The 22,848-nt window shown below is 51.4% G+C and overlaps 1 long non-coding RNA gene and 1 pseudogene across 1 annotated transcript; both read right to left on the bottom strand.

The window, feature by feature from the left end:
* Positions 1–22,848, bottom strand: part of LOC123352652 — a 209,946-nt pseudogene that overhangs the window by 73,118 nt on the left and 113,980 nt on the right.
* LOC123352283 lies at positions 7,070–11,697 on the bottom strand. Its single transcript, XR_006574132.1, has 3 exons — positions 11,486–11,697; positions 11,153–11,185; positions 7,070–7,093 (listed from the first exon to the last, which is right to left on the bottom strand). It is a non-coding gene; the product is annotated as an uncharacterized LOC123352283 (long non-coding RNA).

Below are 22,848 nucleotides of genomic sequence, written 5' to 3' on the forward strand. Positions count from 1 at the left end.
TCCTTGACTATCTCTGGTCGCTAAAACAGCAAGGCCTTGCACTGTCCTCTATCAAGGTGCACTTAGCGGCTATCTCCGCTTTTCACCCCGGTGAGGGAGGGTATACGTTGTTCTCTCACCTGCTGACTACTCGTTTCAGAAAGGGCCTTGATCGTCTCTACCCCCAGGTGCGCCACCCGATTCCCACCTGGGACCTTAATCTCGTCCTCAGCAGGCTCATGTCCCCACCTTTTGAGCCGCTAGCCACCTGTTCCTTGCTGTACCTGTCATGGAAAACGTTTTTTCTAGTGGCTATCACATCAGCCAGATGGGTCTCGGAGCTCAAAGCGCTCATGGTGGACCCACCTTACACCGTTTTTCATAAGGACAAGGTACAGCTACGTTCACATCCGGCATTTCTCCCGAAGGTAGTGTCCGCGTTCCACAATAACCAGGACATCTTCCTTCCAGTTTTCTTTCCAAAGTCTCACGCATCCTCGCGAGAGCAACGACTTCACTCCCTCGATGTTCGCAGGGCGTTGGCTTTCTATGTCGATCGGACAAGACCGTTCCGCAAATCCCCTCAACTGTTTGTGGCAATTGCTGACCAGATGCGAGGTCTTCCTGTCTCGTCACAGCGAATCTCCTCGTGGCTCACAGAGTGCATACGCACCTGTTATAACTTGGCTAATGTCCCCTTGGGCCATCTCACCGCCCACTCTACCAGGGCCCAGGCGTCCTCCGCTGCCATTCTGGCACAGGTACCAATACAAGAGATATGCCGAGCGGCGACCTGGTCGTCCGTCCATACTTTCGCTTCGCACTACGCCCTGGTCCAACAGTCGAGAGATGACGCAGCCTTTGGCTCTGCGGTCCTGCTTTCCGCCACGTCTCACTCCGACCCCACCGCCTAGGTAAGGCTTGGGAATCACCTAAGTGGAATGGATATGAGCAATCACTCGAAGAAGAAGAAAAAACGGTTACTTACCTTTGTAACTGTTGTTCTTCGAGATGTGTTGCTCATATCCATTCCACACCCAACCTCCTTCCCCACTGTCGGAGTAGCCGGCAAGAAGGAACTGAGGGTCGGGTGGGTCGGCTGAGGTATATATGTGGTGCCGTTATGGTGCCACTCCAGGGGGCGCTCAGCCGACCCACTGGGGTTGCTAGGGTAAAAGTCTTCCGACGAACGTGCACGCGGCGCGCACACACCTAACTGGAATGGATATGAGCTAGACATCTCAAAGAACAACAGTTACAAAGGTAAGTAACCATTTTTTCCAATGACCGACACGGGCGGTAAGAAGGAACTGAGGGGCGGATGGGTCGGCAGGGGTATATATCCGGCGCTATAGCGGCGCCACTCCAGGGGGTGCCCAGCCAACCCACCGAGTGTTGCTAGGGTAAAAATCTTCTGACGAACGTGCACGCGGCGCGCACACACCTAACTGGAATCGATATGAGCAAGCACTCGAAGAACCACCTTTTTGTCTCCCAGCTGACAGATGGAGGCAGGGTCATCACATTTATCACATACCTACTAGCCAGGGCTTGGTATAGGAGATGGGGCTGTCTCTGGACCCTACTGGTGGTTCCCTGGTAGGAATCCCAACACTCTCCGGGCTTGGCTACACTTGCAAGTTGCAGCGCTGGTGGAGGCTTTCCAGCGCTGCAATTATTCTCCGTCCACACTTGCAAGGCACATCCAGCACTGCAACTCCCTGGCTGCAGTGCTGGCTGTACACCCAGTTGGGTTGGGGTGTAGCGATTGCAGCGCTGGTGATCCAGCGCTGCTCATCAGGTGTGGACACACATCAGTGCTTTAATTAACCTCCAGGGAATAAGGAGATATCCCAGAATTCCTGTTCAGACACTCTGTTCATCAGTTTGCACTCTACTGCTCTGGCCTCAGGTGACCCGCCCTTTAAATGCCCCGGGAATTTTAAAAATCCCCTTCCTGTTTGCTGCAGCGAGGTGTGGAGTGCAATCAGTTAATCTTTCCTGGTGACCATGCCTGCATGCGGCAAACGAGCCCCAGTATGAGTTGCTGGCCCTCATTAGTGTTTGGGGGGAGGAAGCTGTGCAGTCCCAGCTGCGCTCCAGCCGTAGGAATTATGATATCTTTGAGCAGGTATCAAGGTCCATGCAGGATAGGGGCCATGATCGGGACGCACTGCAATGCAGGGTTAAAGTAAAGGAGCTGCGGAGTGCCTATTACAAAGCCCGCGAGGGAAACCGCCGCTCCGGCGCTGCCCCCACGACCTGCCGTTTTTACAGTGAGATGGACGCAATACTTGGGGGTGACCCCACTGCCAATCTGAGGACCATGATGGACACTTCTGAGCAGGGAGAGGGACAGGAGGAGGAGGAGGCGGCGGCGGCGGGGGGGTGGAGGAAACCGCGAGTGAAGCTACTGGGATGGGGGAAGACACCCCAGAGTCCCAGAAGGCATGCAGCCAGGAGCTCTTCTCAAGCCAGGAGGAAGGAAGCCAATCGCAGCCGCCAGCAGTTGCTGAAGGACAAGCAGAGGAGCGAGTTACCGGTAAGCGGCTTTTATTTTCAGGGTGGAAATGTTTCGGGAGAGGAGGGGGGGTTAGGGCTGCATGCATGCATGCCTAGATGTGGAATAGCCCATTGATGTAGTCTATCACGTCGCGGTAATCGGCTGCAGTAATCTCCTCAAAAGTTTCAGCCAGAGCGTGGGCAATGTGCCTGCGCAGGTTTATAGGGAGAGCCAACGTGGTCCTTGTCCCAGTCAGGCTAACGCGTCCGCGCCACTGTGCCACGAGGGGTGGGGGGACCATTGCTGCACACAGGCAAGCTGCATAGGGGCCAGGGCAGAATCCGCATTGCTGTAGAAGACCTTCCCGCTCTTCCCTGGTGACCCGCAGCAGGGAGATATCTTCCAGGAGTAACTCCTGTGGAAAATGTTGGGAGACTGTTTAGTGCAGATCCCCCCTGCAGCTGTTTGCTGTCCCCAACGCACAGAAACCCCTGCACAGCCCTGAAGCAATCAGTACCCCTTACTCACCATTTCGTGGCTCCTGTTGTTTTATGTGTGCTCTTATTTGTTATGGGAAAAGTATGCTAAAGTGAAGACTGTGTGTGGGAATCACTGTCTGGATGAGATAATTAACAATGCTACCCTGTTAACTGTTGCCATTTTTGCCTTCCAAAAGTGACCTTGACTGCTGGACTGCCCAGATCTACCACAGCACAGAGACTACAGAATCTGAGGAAAAAGCCGCGAAAAACCAAGGAAGACATGCTGAAAACAGTTATTAATCACTCTGCTAGAGAGAGTAAACATCTGCGGGAGTGGAGAGAAAGGGAAAGCAGGATCCGCCAGAGACATTGGCGGAGAAACGCTGTGGCAAAGAGGACAAGCACAAACCAGCTGCTAGGCATCCTGGCACACCAAGCGGACTCTCTCCAGGCACTCGTAGCCATGCAGGCAGAGCAGTCCCGTGCTGCCCCACAGCCCCCCCCGTCCCAAATTTTATTCTCTTCTGCCCCAATGTTAGCTCCAAACCCCCTTCCACAGCATCTAGGTTCTTACCACCACCAGCTGCCTCCAACACCTGTACGTTCACCAACCAGCCCTGAGAACTACGACCCTTACCCTCTGCACTCAACCCCCATCACCATGCAGTATATGCACCCTGAAGTGCAGTAGCCATTGCACAGCACTCCAGACAGGACATATGCAAACTTGTGACTGTACAGTTCACCAACCCACCCCCCTGACGTTTTAGGTTCCTGAAATGTTGTGTGTCTGTCAATGAAGTTTTTTTCTTTTCAATAAAATAAATCTTGGCTTTGAAAACAGTCTTTATTATTGCAGATAGTGAAAGATACCTTATCCCGTAAAGAAACAGTCACTGCAAATCATGTTAGCGATAATAGAATCCTAACAGTGTAACCACTGCACTTCACTCCCATGCAAGGCAGCAAACATTACTGTTGGCTTTCAGCCTCAAATTCTTCCCTCAAGGCATCCCTAATCCTTGTAGCCCTGTGCTGGGCCTCTCTAATAGCCCTGCTCTCTGGCTGTGCAAATTCAGCCTCCAGGACTTGAACCTCGGTGGTCCATGCCTGACTGAATGTTTCACCCTTCCCTTCACAAATATTATGGAGGGTACAGCATGCGGATATAACCGCGGGGATGCTGCTTTCTCCCAAGTCTAGCTTCCCATACAGGAACCTCCAGCGAGCTATTAAACGCCCAAAAGCACACTCCACAGTCATTTGGCACCGGCTCAGCCTGTAGTTGAACCGGTCCTTGCTCCTGTCAAGCTTCCCTGTATAGGGTTTCATGAGCCAAGGCAGTAACGGGTAAGCGGGGTCTCCAAGGATAACAATGGGCATTTCGACGTCCCCTACTGTGATCTTCCTGTCTGGGAAATAAGTCCCGGCCTGCATCTTCCTGAACAGGCCACTGTTCCGAAAGATGCGTGCATCATGCACCTTTCCAGGCCAGCCTGTGTAAATGTCAATGAAACGCCCACGGTGATCCACAAGCGCCTGGAGAACCATAGAGAAATACCCCTTCCGATTAACGTACTCTGATGCTAGGTGGGGGGGTGCCAGAATAGGAATATGCGTCCCATCTATCGCCCCTCCACAGTTAGGGAAATCCATTTGTGCAAAGCCATCCACAATGTCCTGCACGTTCCCCAGAGTCACGGTCCTTCTTAGCAGGATGCGATTAATTGCCCTGCAAACTTGCATCAACACGATTCCAACGGTCGACTTTCCCTCTCCAAACTGGCTCCCGACTGACCGGTAGCTGTCTGGAGTTGCCAGCTTCCAGATAGCAATAGCCACCCGCTTTTCCACCGTCAGGGCAGCTCTCAATCTCGTGTCCTTGCGCCGCAGGGTGGGGGCGAGCTCAGCACACAGTCCCATGAAAGTGGCTTTTCTCATACGAAAGTTCTGCAGTCACTGCTCATCATCCCAGACTTCCATGACGATGTGATCCCACTACTCAGTACTTGTTTCCCGAGCCCAAAAGCGGCGTTCAACAGTGCTGAGCATTTCCGTGAATGCCACAAGCAATGTAGTGTCACACGCGGCAGGCGACTCGATATCGATATCATCGTCGGACTCCTCACTGTCACTTTGGAACTGAAGGAATAGCTCAACTGCCAAACGTGTTGTGCTGGCGACACTCATCAGCACAGTCCTCAGCAGCTCAGGCTCCATTTCCCACAGAAATCGCGATTCACAGACAGAGAGTAAAAAACAGAAAGAGACTCACAATGGCGCCAAACATGGCCGGAAAAAATGTGAATGCTGGGATGTGAAGCGATGCACCACGGGGCGTTAGGACAGGAAGCGGAATGACCCGCACCCTTCCGTCCCCTTCCCACAACCCACAGCGCCAAAATGGGACGAGGTGCTCTGTGGGATAGCTGCCCACAATGCACCTCTCAATACAGCACTGCAAATGCTGCAAGTGTGGCCACACTGCAGCGCTGGTAGCTGTCAGTGTGGCCACACACCAGTGCTGTCCCTACACAGCTGCACGACCAGCACTGTAACTCCCAAGTGCTGCAACTTGCAAGTGTAGCCAAGCCCTCCAAATAAAATATATGGAAGAAAGGGGAAGTCAATAGTAAAGAATAGAAGTTAGAAGGTCAGAATTGTAGAAAATTGGTAAGGGAAGCTATCAGAAACCAATGACCAATCTATGAAAATAAGAAGGAAGTTTTTAAAAAGCACATTAAGTACAAAATTAATCCTTAACAATGGTAATGGTAAATTACTAGATGGAAATGGCAGAATTATCAAAATAATGCAGAAGAGGTAAAAGTGTTCAATAAATATTTCTCTCCTGGATTTGGAGAAAAACAGATGATGCAAGTCATATAAGTTGTTGACGACGACAGTCTTTCCATCCCAACAATAACTCACGAGGATGTTAAACAGCAGCTATTACAGTTAGACATGTTTAAATAAACAGGTCCAGATAACTTGTATCCAAGAGTTTTGAAAGACCTGGTGGAGGAGTGTGGAGGACTGTTAATGGTGATTTTAATCAGGACTTGGAACACTGGGGAAATTCCAGAAGACTGGAATAAAGCTAATGCTGTGCCAATATTAAGAAGTGTAAAAGAGATGACCCAGCTAGTTACAAGAGTGTTCGTCTGATACTGGGCAAGATAATGGAGCAGCGAATATGGATTTAATTAATAAAGAATGAAAGGAGGGTAATATAATTAGTACCCATGAACAAAGGTTCAGAGACAACAGATCCAATCAAACTAACGGGATATCCTTATTGCATGAGATCAAAAGTTTGGTTGCAACTAATAGTATTGATGTAATATACCTAGACTTCTGTAAGGCATATGACTTGGTTCAGCACAACATTTTGACTAGAAAACTAGAAAGATACAAAATAAACACAACATACATTAAATAGATTGAAAACTATGATTGTAAATGGGGAACCATGGTCGAGTAGATTTCTTTCTAGGGGGTTCCCACAAGGATTGGTTCTTGGCCCTCTGCTATTTAACATTCTTATCAAGGACGTGGAAGAGAATATAAAATCATCACTGATAAAGTTTGCAGTTGCCACAAAGATCGGGGTTGATGGTAACTTATGAAGTGTCCGTAGGTTCAGGCTCCGGCACTGGGAGGTGGGAAGTTTTCCCAGCCCTGGCTGGAGGGTTATTTCCTGTTCCACAAAGACGGGAAGTTCCATTCCCAACATCTGTGCCTTGAAATTAGGCCCTGACACTACACCCCACATTCAGCATAGTGGTATGATTATCAAATGATTAGGACATAAATCATGATGCATTTTGTGCAAGATGCGTCATGTTCAGTGTCAATGGAAAAGGAGCATGGGGGGTTGGATGGGGCACGACCCCCGGGGGGGGCATGACCCCCTTGTGAGGTGAGGAGGAGGGAACCTGTTGTTAATATTTTGGCAGTTCATCACTAGCTCCCACCCTCCTATACATTTACTGCTTCTCTCCCTCTAAGCAGAACCCACCACCAGCTCCCTGAGAATCCCTTACCTCAGCCAGCTCCATTGCAGCCATTTCCTTCCCCCTGGGAGGAGGGGATGATCTGGAGCGAAACGTGGACGTTATTCTGTAGCCTGCTGGGGCGAAAAGGGCAATGTGAGAGAATTCAGACAGGGTTTCTGTCCTTTCCACATGTCGATTCCCCCCAGCATTGTTCCCTGCTAATGGACATTCTAGGTTCTGCCACACTGTAAAGCACAGAGTGACCTTATCCCAGTACAGGCCTAGCCCCCTCCCACCAGGGTGTGACCCAGCAGCAGAGTCTCTCTCTTACACTTATCATGTTTGCGGGCGATACCAAGCTGGGAGGGGTTGCAAGTACTTTGGAGGATAGAAGTGAAATTCAAAATCATCTGGACACACTGGAGAAATGGTCTGAAGTAAATAGGATGAAATTCAATAAGGACAAATCCAAAGTGCTTCATTTAGGAAGGAACAATCAGTTGCACATGTACAAAATGGGAAATAACTGCCTAGGAAGGAGTGCAGCGGAAAGGGATATGGGGGTCATAGTGGATCACAAGCTAAATAGGAGTCAACAGTGTTGCAAAAAAGGAAGTATCATTTTGGGATGTATTAGCAGGAGTATTGTAAGCAAGACACGAGAAGTAATTCTTCTGCTCTACTGTGCGCTGATTAGGTCTCAACTGGAGTAATGTGTCCAGTTCTGGGGGCCACATTTCAGGAAAGATGTGGACAAATTAGAGAAAGTCCAGAGAAGGGCAACAAAAATGATTAAAGATCTAGAAAACATGACCTTTGAGGGAAGATTGAAAAAAACTGGGGAAGACTCAGAGGGGACACGATCACAGTTTTCAAGTACATAAAAGGTTGTTACAAAGATGCGGGAGAAAAATTGTTCTTCTTAACCTCTGAGGATAGGACATGAAGCAATGGATTTAAATTGCAGCAAAGGCGGTTTAGGATGGAGATTAGGAAAAAAACTTCCTCACTGGCAGGGTGGTTAAGCACTGGAATAAATTGCCCAGGGAAGTTGTGGAATCTCCATCACTGGGGATATTTAAGAGCAGGCTGGACAAACACCTGTCAGGGATTGTCTAGATAATACTGAGTCCTGCCTTGAGGGCAGGGGACTGGCCTAGATGACCTCTCGAGGCCCCTTCCGGTTCTATAATTCTAAGAACCAAAAGCCAGAGAAGAGCAGAATCTAAGGAGTCACTCTGGGGATTCTCCCTGTCACTGTTCCCAAGGCAGCTCTCTCAGGTTTACAAAGCTGTTTGATGCTCCAGCCTTTATCCAGTCTCTCCTGGCAGTGCCCCATTCATGGGCTGGGCCTAGTTTTAGCTTTTGGGAAGCGTGACCCCGGGGGCTCTGAGACTGGGCCTTCTTGCCACAGCACATCTTGTTTCTTTCTATGGCTCCCCAGTGAGTCCAAAGGAGTAGATACTCCTCATACAGACTGTGAACATAAGAGCTGCCCACTGCATCAGAGCAATGGTCCATCTAGCTCAGTGGCCAATGCCAGGTGCCCCAGAGGGAATGAACAGAACAGGTAACCATCAAGTGATCCATCCCGTTACCCATTCCCAGCTTCTGGCAAACGGAGGCTAGAGACACCATCCCTGCCCAGCCTGCCTGTGACACTAGCAGATGAGGTGTTAGCTCTTGCAAAAGCCCCCATGTCTTCATTGAACATGGACAAACACACAGTGGAATCAGTCTGACTCACCTGTGTTAGTATTGTTAAAACAGGTATTAGGATTATAAGAACATGTTTAGACTTTATTGAATGCTTTATTGAGTTGATGCCTGGGTTAATATCTGACTAGTTGCTTTGTGAGCCTCTGTGGCTCTGTAAATCACCACACAGGAGAGAGACTTTACCTAGGTGAAGTGCTGATTGACAGCCGAATGCATTACACCCTGCCTGGCAGGAAAGGTCCATCCACACCAGAGAGACTATTATGGGATGTTAAAGAAGACACAAGGCTGTTGTTGTGCTCTTGACTTCCCATTAGCTGAGTTTCCAGCTCAGAGCACATGGCAGGAAGGGGATGAAAAACCCCATGCAGAAGGAACTGATTATCTGTATGCTGCTTGGACTCTGGGGGGCAAAGTTTCTAGGCATAAGCATGAGATCCCGAGCTGCTTAGCCGGGGTTAGTCCTAAAGAATATGCAGAGCTTGCTTATTATAGAAGCTTCTATTACCATTTGAAATTTCAGACTATAATTTGTCTGCATCTGGATGATTAGCTGCTGTGATAGGGCAAGGCCAGATGGCTATAGGAAAGTAGTGAGAAACAGGTATGTTAGCCCCAGGCTAAACAAATCCCTGTTACCATGGTAACCAAACGACAGTTGCTCCAGGTTAATCAAGACACCTGAGACCAATTAACATCCTTCCAGAAAGCCGTGGAGACAGCTAGGTTGATTGGGACCCCTGAAGCCAATCAGGGGCTGGCTGAAACTAGTTAAAGAGCTCCCAGTTAGGCAGGTGGGTGTGCAGAACAGGAGCTGTGGGAGCGACTAAGCAGTACACACCAGATCAGGCACAAGGAAGGAAGCCCTGAGGTAAGGGTGAAGTGGAGCCTGAGGAAGTGGGGGTGCTGTGGGGAAGTAGAACAGGGAATTGTATGTGTCCTGTTTCTAAAAGGTCATATACCACAGCTGATACTATTAGGGTCCCTGGGCTGGAGCCTAGAACAGAGGGGGATCCTGGGCTCCCCCTTTGCTCCCCTGATTAATCACTGAGACTGGGAGACAACAGAGACTGTGCAAGGGAGGGGAGCTTTGCCTCCCCTCCCTCGCTGGCTTACGATGAAAATGGCTCAGGGGGCTGTGACATTTGTCCCTAGAGAGAAGGGCTACGTGGAGGGTCACAGTGAGCCTCTGAGGCTAGCGAAATCCACCAGGAAATGCAGGGCCCATGGAGACAAGGACATAGCTTTGTCACACTGCTTTAACTTTGTAAACAACTCTCATTTCCTTTCAAATAAAGCTTAATACAGGCTGTGACAGGACTGGCTACAAGTGTTGTCTTTGTTGGGAGATCTAAGAGTCATTTGACCTAAGGAAGTGACTGGTCCTTTGGGCCTGGCAGTAACCTGAACGTTGCTGTGACTCGTGGGGTAAAGGAGTGGTTCTCAGCCATGAGTCTGGGGTCCCCTGGGGGGCCGTGAGCAGCTTTCAGGGGGCTGCCAAGCAAGGCCAGCATTAGACTCGCTGAGGCCCAGGGCAGAAAGCTGAAGTCCCAGCGCATGGGGCTGAAGTCTGGGCCCCTGAGCCCCACCACCCAGGGCTGAAGCAATGTAGCTTTGTGGGGGTCTGGGGCCCCAGGAAGTTGCCCTGTTTGCTACCCCCTAACACCAGCCCTGGCTGTGATGTTATTAATATAACCTGTGACTGTATAGTTCATTGGTGCAACCACTGTTCTATATTTGCAGCAAATGTTGTACAACGGTTGGCGTGTAAGGTGCCTATGAAAAGGTTATAATTTGCTCCTGATGATGATGATGATACTACCTGTGTGGGCGTATCATTTTTGCAGTCAAAGTTAGGAATATTGGCTACGTTCTTGTACATCAGTGTGTTTTGATTCTGAAGTAGCCTTAGTAAAGCATTAGGTCAGCTTCTTCAGAAAAGGAATTTGCAAATCAAGTGCCCAATCAAGAAACACTTAAAGGACCTTGGGGAAACTCCAATCCACATACCCTGGTGGGCCGGGCCAGTTTCTTTACCTGCCACGTCCGCGGGTTCGGCCGATTGCAGCTCCCACTGGCCGCGGTCTGCCGTCGCAGGCCAATGGGGGATGCAGGAAGCGGCGCAGGCTGAAGGATGTGCTGCCTGCCACTTCCCACCGCCTCCATTGGCCTGCAGTGACAAACTGTGGCTAGTGGGAGCCGCGATCGGCCAAACCTGCCAAAATCGCAGGTAAACAAACTGGCCCGGCCTGCCAGGGTGCTTACCCTGGTGAGCCGCGTGCCAAAGGTTGCTGATCCCTGAGCTAAAATATTTAAGAGACAAGTCAGTTGAAAATATAGTGGTGCAAGAACAAAGTAACATCGCTTCCCATTGTTACACAGCTTCCAGCTGCTTTAGGTTGCAATCCCCTGTCGTTAACATGGTTATCGGTCTGAAATCTCCCCACGGCCAGTCAGAGACAGACACGTACCTGTGTCGCTCCCCAGCTCCCGTTGCAGCGTCTCTAGGGGAAGGAAAAGATGGGAGAGGTGAGAATTCAGGCCCTCACATTCATGGAGAAACCCCCATTGCTTATTAATGGAACTGCTGTTAACGACGCGATGGTGACAGAGATCAGAGGCCGATAACGCAGCCACTGCAGGCAGAGCCAGCCCCACAGGGCTGCTCCATGGGGAAGGGCGACTCGCTGAGCTGGGCTGTGAGATGGAGCCCAGGATCAGTGACATCACTAGAGTCCTCGACTCCTCCCCAGGGCGCGGGTTGCTCTAACCAGAGGAGACGCCACCCCCAGACTCCAACTCACCTTTGAATCCCAGCAGCACCTCCTGCAGCACGGCACTTAGCAGAGAGAAATCACTGAGTCTCTTCTCCAGCTCCACAAACGACGGCTCTGGCTTCTGAAACGTCCCATCCTTCCTGCTGGGGAAAGGAGGGGTGAGAAATAGGCCTGAGCCCCAGACCCTGAGCCCAGCAACCCCCAAACTTCACGAAACCTGGATCTGAGCTTTGTAGCCTGAGATAGTCAATGTCAGGGTGAGTCACCTCAGCCCTGTGCTCCCCAGAGAGACGGGAAGTGGGGAGACACTAGAGCAAGGAACGGAGACATTGTTCAGGGGCTTTCTCAGGGACGCTCTGGTTCTGGGGGGGGCAGAGCCACCCCCTACGCTGGTTTACTGCAGGAACAAGGGGCACCAGCACGGGGATTATGTGGAAATGGAGGAGACACAGACCAGAGAGTGGGCAGGTCCTACATGCTGACAGTGGCCACAGACAGAGCCCAGGGCTCCAGCAGGGAATGAACGTGGGCCCTTTAATGCCAAAACCCCCCAACCCTTCAGCTGAAGCAGTAACCCTGGGGCGTCCAGCTCATTTGGCAGAGAGGGCCACACTGCCCTGTCCGTTACGGCCAGTGGCCAGGGCATCGGGTTAGGACTCTGTGCCCTGCTCCATTCACAGCAGAACACCCACTGCTCTCCATGGGACACCCACGTACGAAGAACAAGGGGGGAATCTGCCCTTCGTATGGGAAATAAAATTTTAGTTCTTAGTATTTTGCCAAGTCTTTGTCTGTCACACTCAGTGTCACTCAGGAGGAAAACAGCCCCTTCCCGGACACCCCTGTAGGGCCCTGCTGGTTCTTCCCTGTGTTTCCCTGCCTTTCCCACCCTCCTTTCTCCATTTCTCTCTCGCTTCCTTGTCCTTGTGTCTCTCCTCTGTTCTTCCCTCCTACAGCAACCCCCTATTCCCACCCCACAAAGGCTTCACTCCCGCCCTCTCCCCGTTCCACCTGCTCGAGTGATCAGCCAGGGAACGTTTAATGTTCACATCAAAGTGCTGCCATTTCCGTTGACACCCCGATGACATTAACAGGGGACAGGAGAGTTCACGCTCTCAGAGCTACGGCTTCAGGCTGCTGGCAGCCCCAGCAAGGCAACACTGTCTCCGTTTACACTGGAGAGGTGCTGAGGGCCGGCAACTCACTTTAACAAATGCAAAAGCTGAGATTCTGCGCCCTCTGAGTACGTGACGTGGCCACATCAGTGCAGGAGACAGGCCTGGTCTGTCCCATTGGCCCTGGGCCTAGCAGCCCTGCTGTGACCTCATGAGCGACCAGACAGTAACCGGCTCGTCTCCTACCCGAGTCAGCCACTAGGGGAGACAGAATAACACGCTCCCAGGGCAGGGGGCAGCTTCCTATTCAGTGCAGTTATCAAACCTAACGGCCCATGAGGGGGAGCGAAATGGAGCCCAGAACTTACCTGCCCCCAGTGCTCCCAGCACCCTAAAGAGGAGAGAAAGAGGAGGCCGTCAGGGGGAGTGTCCCTGGGTGGGGAGGCCTCCTACTCTGCAGGGGTCACCATTGAGGCCTCGGGCAGTAGGGGAATTTCAGGTTTACATTCCCAGAGCTGCTGCCCCCCTATCAGGGACTTTGCCCTACGCAGCCCCAGCAATCCCTGCGGGCAGGACCCACTGTGGAAATCTTCTCCCCGGGCACTTTACAGGCAGAAGATATTTCTCTGCATTGAGAATCAAATTCCCCCCAGGGCTGAGAGACCCAGAAGGCCCCTGGCCCCAATAAACCCATGAAGCTGCAGTGACAGGGGCCTTGGGCCTGGCTCGGGACTTCAGCATGGTGGGGGAGGGGATTTCACCCTCCAAGTGCAAATGCAGAGAGACATTTCCAGGAGAGAAGGTCTTGGGGATGCAGCATCCAGGACTCCCAGGGCCCATCCCTGGCGCCGCTGCCAGACTCACCGGGTGACCTTGGGCAGGGCTCTGCCCCTCCCTCTGCCTCACTTTCCCCATTTGTCCCAGAGGGATAATGCCCCTGAGCCCACTCTGTAAAGTGCTTTGGGGTCTAGGGCTCAGAAGCACCTAGAGAAACGCTGTGTATGATCATTGCAACGACAGCCTGACCTGCAGGGGTTGGCTCAGCGGCTGCTGCCCCTTCTCTCCTCCCCTCTTGCTGAGCAGGGAAATCTGCCAGGACAGGCTGAAGACGCCCTCATCCCTTCTCTGGACAATGGCTCTCTCTAGCTCCTCCAGCCGGGACAGCAGCCGCTGCTCCTGCTCCTCCAGAAACCCTCGCAGCTCCTGCCACTCCCAGACGATCTTCTGCCTCTCGGCTGCCGTCTGTTTCTGCAACAGGGAGAGGGCGGCTCAGTTACAGGGGAACATAGAACATAAGAACGGCCAGACTGGATCAGACCAAAGGCCCATCTAGCCCGGTAGCCTGTTTTCTGACAGTGGCCAATGCCAGGTGCCCCAGAGGGAATGAACAGAACAGGGAATCATCAAGTGATCCATCCCGTCGCCCATTCCCAGCTTCTGGCAAACAGAGGCTAGAGACACCATCCCGCTCATCCTGGCTAATAGCCCCTAAGGGACCTGTCCTCCATGCACTTCTCTAGTTCTTTTTAGAACCCTGTTAGTGTCTTGGCCTTCACAACATCCTCTGGCAAGGGGTTCCCCAGGTTGACTGTGTGTTGGGTGAAGAAATACTTCCTTTTGTTTATTTTAAACCTGCTGCCTATTCATTTCACTGGATGACCCCTAGTTCTTGTGTTATGAGGAGGAAATAACACTTCCTTATTTACTTTCGCCACACAAGTCATGATTTTATACCATATCGCCCCTTAGTCGTCTCTTCTCCAAGATGAACAGTCTCAGGCTTTGTCTACACTGGCACTTCTCCCCTGCCAACAAAGAGCAGCTACACTGCGCGCCTGTCAGCAGAACGGCTGTATCGGCACAGCCGTGTGGCTAAAAGCTGCGGAGTGTAGCCATAGCTTCAGTCTTATTAATCTCGCCTCATACGGAAGCTGTTCCATATCCTTCATCATCTTTGCTGACCTTCTCTGAACCTTTTCCAATTCCAATATATCTTTTTTGAGATGGGGCGACCAGATCTGCACACAGTATTCAAGATGTGGACATACCATGGATTTATATAGAGGCAATAGGATATTTTCTGTTTTATTGTCTATCCCTTTCCTAATGATTCCCCACATTCTGTTTGCTTTTTTGACTGCTGCTGCAGATTCAGTGGATGTTTCCAGAGAACTATCCACAGTGACTCCAAAATCTCTTTCTTGAGCGGTAACAGCTAATTTAGACCTTATCATTTTCTGTGCATTTGATATTATCTTTTCCAATGTGCACTATTTTGCATTTATCAACATTGAAATGTATCTGCTCCATAACAGGGGAAAATCATAAATGCACCTGGGGGCGGATGGCAGAGTTATTTACCAGAACACAAGATCTCTGGTGGTGGGGGATGGGAAGTTCATTTATCCCGGGAAGGGAGGAGGGATCAGGACCGGGGTGAGCTGTACATCACCTACAGGAGGGACACTTCTCCCCAAAACCTCATCAACGTGCACTGAGCCAAATCCTCCACCTCTGCAGCCCACATTTCATCTCCTTCCTCCCCATCCCCCCAGGAGCTAGAAAGGATCCCTGGTCACTGTGACATCCAGACAGCCCGTGGGCAGGGGCTCTGGGCTAACACAGACTGACCCTCTCCTGCCCAGCAGCCTCCTGCATCCTAAGGGCATCATGTTACCCCCGTGTCGGACCCTGCAGGCTCCCTGGGCTCCAGCGGGGATGGGTCCCTGGCTGAGGCTGGCAGGGTGGGCCCTGCATTCACCAGGTCATTCTTATGCCAGGCAAACCTAAGTGACGGGGGGCTTTGGGCACCTACCAGCAGCTCCTCGCTCTGCTGCTCCTCCTCGGCTTTGGCTGCTTCTCTCTCTTTTCCCAGAGGGGCCAGATGCTTTTGTGGTGCCTCCTGGAAGAAGCAGGGGAGGGAGGGTTAGAAACTGCTGCAAACCTCCCAGCTGCCAGATTTCAGGGCTGTCCTGCCCTGCAGACGCCTGTGCAGGGTCCCTGGGACTCAGACTGAGAGGAGCTGGTGAAACAGGGAGCAGCTTTTCCAGAGGAAACGCAGGGCCCCAGGCTGCAGTGACAGGGGTGCAGCCCAACCCCCAGCTCCCCGGGGCCTCACCCACATCCCAAGCAGCCAACTTCAGACAGTCCCCCACTTTCCCCAGCGCCAGCCCCCAAAGCTCCCGCAGGGCCAGATCTGAACATGGAGCCCCCCAAACATCCCCCAGCCCTGACCCCCCAGCGCACCCCAAACTCCCAGCTCCCCCCCAGCCACCAGCCGCTCCCCCCCAGCCCTGACCCCCCCAGTGCACCCCAAACTCCCAGCTCCCCCACAGCCCCATCCCCAACCGCTCCCCCCAGCGCACCCCAAACTCCCAGCTCCCCCCCAGCCCAATCCCCAGCCGCCCCCCCAGCCCTGACCCCCGCAGTGCACTCCCAGCTCGCCCACAGCCCCCATCCCCAGCCGCCCCCCCGCCCGGCTCTGACACCCCAGATCCGCCCCCGGGCCCAGCCTGGGCTCCGAGCTCCGCAGCCGAGCCGCGCTCCGGCCCCTCCTGCAGCTCCTGGCCCAGCCACTCCCGGGCTCCGTCGCCCCGGCCCCGCCCCGGGCAGCCTTGCGGCCGCACGGAGCTTGGGAACCACCCCCAGGTAGGGGGCGAACCAGGCAACCGGGCCCGGCCCCCCCCAGCAGGAGTGTGTCCGCCCCACGTGTGTCCCTGCCCCCCACCCGGGCCTGCCCGCCCCGCACTGCCTCCAGCCCCACTGCGCTGCCCCGCGGGCTGCAGGGCTGGAGCAGCCCCCACGCTGCGCTCCCGGCACCGGCCATGGCCCCGCTGCCGCACAAAGGGGCGGGGGCTGGGACGGGGGGGCGGGAAGGGTCGGCTCCTCCCGGGCCCCACGCAGGGGGGTGGGACACGCGGGGACCCGCCTCAGCCCGGAGGGGGCAGGAGGGGGCGGGGCTCCCTAGGGGAAAAGCGGGGGCAGGGCGGGGGCTGCTGAACCATCAGACTCAGGAGCCCCCGGGCAGCGTATTAACGTGCCTCCCGCAGCCATGTGCTGCTCCCGGGCACTGCGCATGCTCAGTGACAGCCGCTGAAGCCGCTGCCCTTCCCCCTGCCCATATCAGCTCAACATTCTGCTCCTTCCAGGGGCGGGAGCGGGGCGGGGGGAGTGACAGGGGGCGGGGCTGAGCAGGGGGCGGGAATTGCCCGGCCGGGGGGTCAGGCAGCTGGAGGCAGGGGCAGGAGAGGGGCTAAGGGACAAAACCAGGGCTGGGGGGAGGAGCAGGAGTGAAGCCCAGGAGTGAGGCTCTGGCAGAGGGTGACTAAGGGCAAAACCCGGCACAGGCGGGGCACAGGGGGCAGCAGTGACCCCAGTGGGACTGAGACCAGTGTTTGCAAAAACGCTGTGTGTCGGGGGGCAAAGCAGCTTTTTTTATTTTAATTTCCCCTCCCACAGACAGCACCGCTCGGCAGGGGCTTCCCAGGGCTGGTTCTTACAGACACAGGCATCCCCCTGCCTAGCCAGTGCAGCTCCCCTCTGTCTGATCCAACCTACGGAGGCTCTGTCTGCACTACAAAGTTCAGAGCGCTGCGGTGGTTGCCGGTGCGCCTGGTAATCCACCTCCATGAGGGGATGCGCTCTGAGCACTGGGAGCCGAGCCTGTCCACGCTAGCGCTTTAAAGCACTCAAACTTGCTGTGCTCAGGGGGGTGTGTGTGTGTGATTTTTCACACCCCTGAGCCAGCGAGTTCGAGCGCTTTAGCTTGCCAGTGTAGATAATCCCTGAGACTTAATTCAGTAAAACATTTTACACAGATCCCCTCAGAAACAAAGAATCCCTTCTCACTGTATCTGAACGCATAGAGTCTCCAAGCAGTTTCCTAAGTTGTTTTATCTGCTGCTGGGATAACCTGAATTCCCTGAATTTTTAAATTTAATTTTTTCTTCTCATTTTAGAGCTGACAGAATTTCTGGCCTAGTGTCAAAACTTTGTTTTGAGTCAATCCACCACTGGGGATTGCATTTTTGCAACTGTTATTTTGCCTCAGTCTAGCCCTTAGTGTTTTTCCACATGCCGTTGTGTACAGCTTGATTCTCAAATATTCAGTAAAGGCAGGATACTATCGCCTATAATGTCTTTCTCCCTGGAAAAAAAATCTATTGTAATTTTTGCAGAAAATTAGAACTGCCAACATGGGTCAGACCAATAGTCCGCCTAATCTAGTATCCTGTTTTGTGGCAGTGGTCAATGCCAGGTGCTTCTAAGGGAATGATCAGACCAGGCAATGACTCAGTGAACCATCCCATTGCCCACTCCTAGCATCTGGCAATCAAAGGACGGTTTAGGGACATGCAGAGGCATGGGCCTGCATCCCTGATGATCTTGGCTAATAGCCAGTCTACTTATCCTGAGGGACTGATCTAATTCTTTGTTCAACCCATTCATAGTTTTGCCTTTCAAAATATAATGAAACACATCTACAACCCCAAGATACCTTGACAACCACAAGAATTCTAAAATCACGAGTGATACACCCTCGAGTCAAGACATTGTAATAAATAAATGAGATCTTTTTTGTGCCTCTTTGTTCCTGAGCCTGTAGGGTGCAGTAAGGCCAGTTTCAATGCCTTGAGCCGAAACACCTGAATGAATCTTTGTCTACCCTCAGACTGTTCCTGTTACCTCTCCCAAACATTTCATATACCTAAGGCCATATCTACACTTTAAGGGTGGGTTAACTCAAGTTATGTCAGCACAGAGTCACTACGGTTACTATGCCAAGTATTAGGAGGTAGCCGTGTTAGTCTGTATCCACAAAAACAACAAGGAGTCCAGTGGCACTTTATCTGTTAGTCTTTAAGGTGCCACCGGACTCCTTGTTGTTTTTACGGTTACTATGTCACTGGTGCGCATGCCTCCTGGACTCCTTGCCTCAGCCGTCAGGGTACTCACCAGAACCACTTGTATAGATTCAGAGTGAGGTGCACCATGAATAGATCTCCCACTGTCCACCCACTGCATTTTGGGACACTTTGGTTTGGCAGTGTATGCTGGGTACCAAACAGCTCAGTCAGGGGTGGTTGTGGCCATGGGATCCAACTTCTTAGAACGCATTGTTAACTAGCCACTAATGTTATATGTGTCCCCTACAGAAATGTATACATAATGTTTACACCGTTTTTTTCTAAACCCACAAACCTGCCTGGCCCTCCTCACTGTCTGCCATCTCACACAGAACCATGGAGCTTGCATGGCTCTGCACTATTGTCATGAGCGTTTGCACCCAAAGGTGCATGCTCCTTTCCTATTTGCAGATCAGCAAACATACATTATACTCTACAGTCTTTATGAAAATATGCTTATGATCTGGATATGACATAGCTAATATATACTTTATGCAAGATGGCTGATGTGAGGTATCATTGCAAAACTTAAGACCTATTGACTGTGTTAATCCAACCTGTATGCATGTAACGTTTGTACCTGAGGCTAGAAATATTAACCATGTCTCTGTATTTCAAAGGTGCTCTGTTGGAGGAGGCCAGACAATGTTAGTGGCTTATTGAAGGAATGCACAAAGACATAAAGCTTACCCCAGGAACTGTGTGCAACAGGAACCTCTGAACGATAGTGTTATACAATGGGGACTACTTGAGCAGGGTCAAATACCTGCACACAGTGGGTGCTGTTTTGTTGTACAGACAAAACTACACGGGATCTTTTCAGGGGGCAAGACAAAGATGCCACATTTATTATGATAATTTATGACTAATAACTAATATTTTAATCCTTATACACACACATTATACATAATACCTATACACACACACATTCACACACACACACATGTTGGTGTCACCAGGCATAACTCTAGGTAACTCGGGGTGGGGGTGGAAGACCACAAGTGTCGATGAAGCCCCCCCTGCTCTAGGCCTAAGTGAACCAAGGCTCCTCCATGATGAACTTTAACCAACCTAAGTAGCTGCAAAACAAAATGTGTAACAGTCAGCTAACAGCTCAAGGCAGTCTGAAGCGGTAGTGATAAGGGAAGCCTACATGCCTCTGTGAAGGACAAGATAACAGGTCTGGGAAAATTTGCTAACAAGCTACCCTTGCAGCGGCCAAGGTTGCTTACTGTAGCTGCTACAGGGGGGAGGAAGGAAACGGGGGAGGGGGGAAGGAAGGGGGGGGAACTAAGCTGAAGCAAACGACTTGAGTATAAGAAGGGAAAGCGGCTTGTATCTGGGCGCTTGATTTGAGACGTGCCAGTCTCCTTGCACCGCTTTGAGATCTCAAATAAACTTTGTCTGCTTCTCCACCCTGGTGTGTTCATTGGCGCGAAGTACACCGGACAACGAACCCCGCTGTTGCCCCCTCGGGCCCTCTGTGCCGGCAACAGTACAATTATAATAGGATTAGGTCATAATTATGATGCATTATGTGCAAGATGACAGGGTTTCAGAGTCTGTACTGGGCTATCTTGATTATCACTTCACAAGTTTTTTTCTCTTACTTAGTTGGCCTCTCAGAGTTGGTAAGACAACTCCCACCTTTTCATGCTCTCTGTATGTGTGTGTGTATATACATATATCTCTCTCTCCTCAATATATGTTCTGTTCTATGCATCAGAAGAAGTGGGCTGTAGCCCACGAAAGCTTATACTCAAATAAATTTGTTAGTCTCTAAGGTGCCACAAGTCCTCCTGTTCTTTATGTGCAAGATGTGTCATGTGCAGTGTCACTGGAAACGTTATGATTTGCTGAATAGGATTCTCCTATTTGTGTGCGCAGAGCATGTTTATCTCTGCAGTTATGAATATTGACTATTGTCTCAGGGTGGTCCCCTGCTCCTGCCCTTCGGGGCTTAAAACAGCCCAGGAGAGGGCTGTAGCTGGGGCAAGAAGCCTGGGCTGATTGGGAGAAAGCAGGCTCAGCTGTGGCCAGGTCCCAATCAGGCCCAGCTGGCCCCTATAAGAGGCAGTGAGCCAGGAGCCCAGTCAGTCTCTCTCTGGCTATAGAGGGAGAAGGACCTGGCTGCATGGAGCTAGACAAGGGACTTGGAGTGGAGCAGGGCTGGGGAAAGGCAGAGGAGCTGGGGAGCTCCTGCCTGGAAAGCCCCAGGCTGCGGCCTAGCATTAGGCCAAGAGGTCCTGGGGGTAGCAAGGGGCAGCCCATGGATAGGCAAAGGCAGCAGGTCCAAACCCCTTTGCCTGTGATGAGTGGCTGATACTGCAGTCTGCCCCAGTGAACAGGGGCTAGATGGAGACTGGGCAGTAGCCAATACTGAGGCAAAGTGGGGATAGTGGGGTGGGGGTTCCCTTGGGAGGGGGAGACCCAGTTACCAGAGGCACTGGGGTCCAGGGAGGGACTCGTGGCCAGAGGACAGGCAGATCACTGGCCTGCAGAGAGCACTCCGGGCTGGAAATTGAGCTAATTCCCAGAAGTCACCAGCAGGAGGCACCGCAGGGGTGAGTCTGACTCCTCTACAACTATGTATCTGTATTTCAAAGGTGCTTACTCTGGGTAACACCCACAACAAGCCTTTCAGGTACAACAATGAAGAAGCCAGACAGAGCTAATGGCTCATCAACAAAGACAATGGACCATGGAAGAGCTTAGCCTTCCTGTGAATGTTTCAGCCAGTCTATGTGTCATGGCTACTATGACTCAGCAGGCCATGCTAGGGCATGTGACCAGACCACATGACACTAAACTCCATTTTGTTACCTCTATTTTTCCACAAACTGGACTGGGAACTGAGTTTGGAACAAAGGGTTCCTGCCATATGGAAAAGCTACATAAGGTGGGGTGTGATGTCATCTCTTGGTCTCATTCCCCGAACAAGAGAACTCCTGGAAACACCTGAGGAACAAAGACTGAAGTGGGGGAAGTGCTGCTCCCAGGGTAAATGGATTTCTAGCTTGTGTATGGAAACTTGGGGGACTGCTTGTACCATCAGTCAGGGTGAGAAATTGCTAATTCAGATTCTATCCATCTAGTATGTTAGGCTTAGTTTGAGGTTTTGGTTATTTGCTTAGTAATCTGCTTTGATCTGTTTGCTACCACTTAGAATTGTTGGGACATGTTATGGTTCAGTAAAAGAGCAGGGAACTGCTAATGTGCTAATGGGATTAGGGGACAAAGGCATAAGCAGGCAGGAATTCTTTGCTTAATAAATAAGCTGCCATGTTTTTCCTTTCCCTGTTGCTTGTAAGAATTGATAAGGATGCAGCTCCATGAGAAATGTAGTTGTCGGAATGAATGTCCTTTGTGTGAAAGAAAGTAAAAGAAATGTTACCTTTCCCCTCCCTTCCTTTCCCAGCTACATAAACAAGCCCTGGCTTATGGCCTCTTCCTCCCTCCCCTGAGAACTGCTGATTAAGGAAATTTGTAGCAACACATTAATACAAAGTACTGTATTTTCAAGGTAAAAATGTCTGTATAACATGCATAATCCTGTGACTAACAGATAGGGGTGGGTATACTAACCGTATGGGTGTTTCTATTACTTAATAAGGGTTTTCGGGGTGTTGTAATGGATGTAGGCGTGTACATACTAAGTTAGATAAAAGGAGTGTGATGTAACTAATCCAGTGCTTACTCGACAATTGGGTCGAGGGGAACAAGCATCGCAATAAAGAAGGCTGTACTCATATCTGCTTCCGGGTCAACCTGCTCCTCTATTCTTCTAACAAAAATCACTTAATCTTTCTGCAGTTAATAAACTCGTTATCTGCTTTATCTTAACCAGTGTTAAGTATTTTGAGTGAAGTGTCTGGGGAAAATCTGAGCTGGGTTAGCACAAGCTCGCCGTGCACATCTTTCCCGTATCAAGGGGAAGGCAAATTATATTAATGAGCTGACATTATAGAGATCCCTGTGCACTATAAGATGATACAATTCTGAATTTATACTACAGCTAGTGTGCAAGGTTGGGGAGCTGGGAAATTGGCTGCTGTCATCTATCTGTCCTTGAGTGGCTTAGGTAAAGCACTCAGGTAGCTTAGTTGGGTGTATAGCGCCACCTGCTGTCGTGTTGGGTGATAAAGCCTGAAGAGGCTGGCTGAATCTCCAGCAAAGCAGTGTGAGAAGGGCCAACCCAGCTTGAGGGTTAGAGGGCGCAGCGATTCCCAGAACCTCCCCAGACTGCACCCCAGGGTGACAACCCAGCACACCCTAGAGTACACAAGTCTCAGCTGGTTTGTAACATCCTGTTATTTCCTGCCTCCCACCACCTGTAGCAGCTACCACCTTCCTATGCCTTTACTGCTCC

The sequence above is a fragment of the Mauremys mutica genome, chromosome 18 (assembly GCF_020497125.1).
Source record: "Mauremys mutica isolate MM-2020 ecotype Southern chromosome 18, ASM2049712v1, whole genome shotgun sequence".
In the NCBI taxonomy this organism is placed as follows: Eukaryota; Metazoa; Chordata; order Testudines; family Geoemydidae; genus Mauremys; species Mauremys mutica.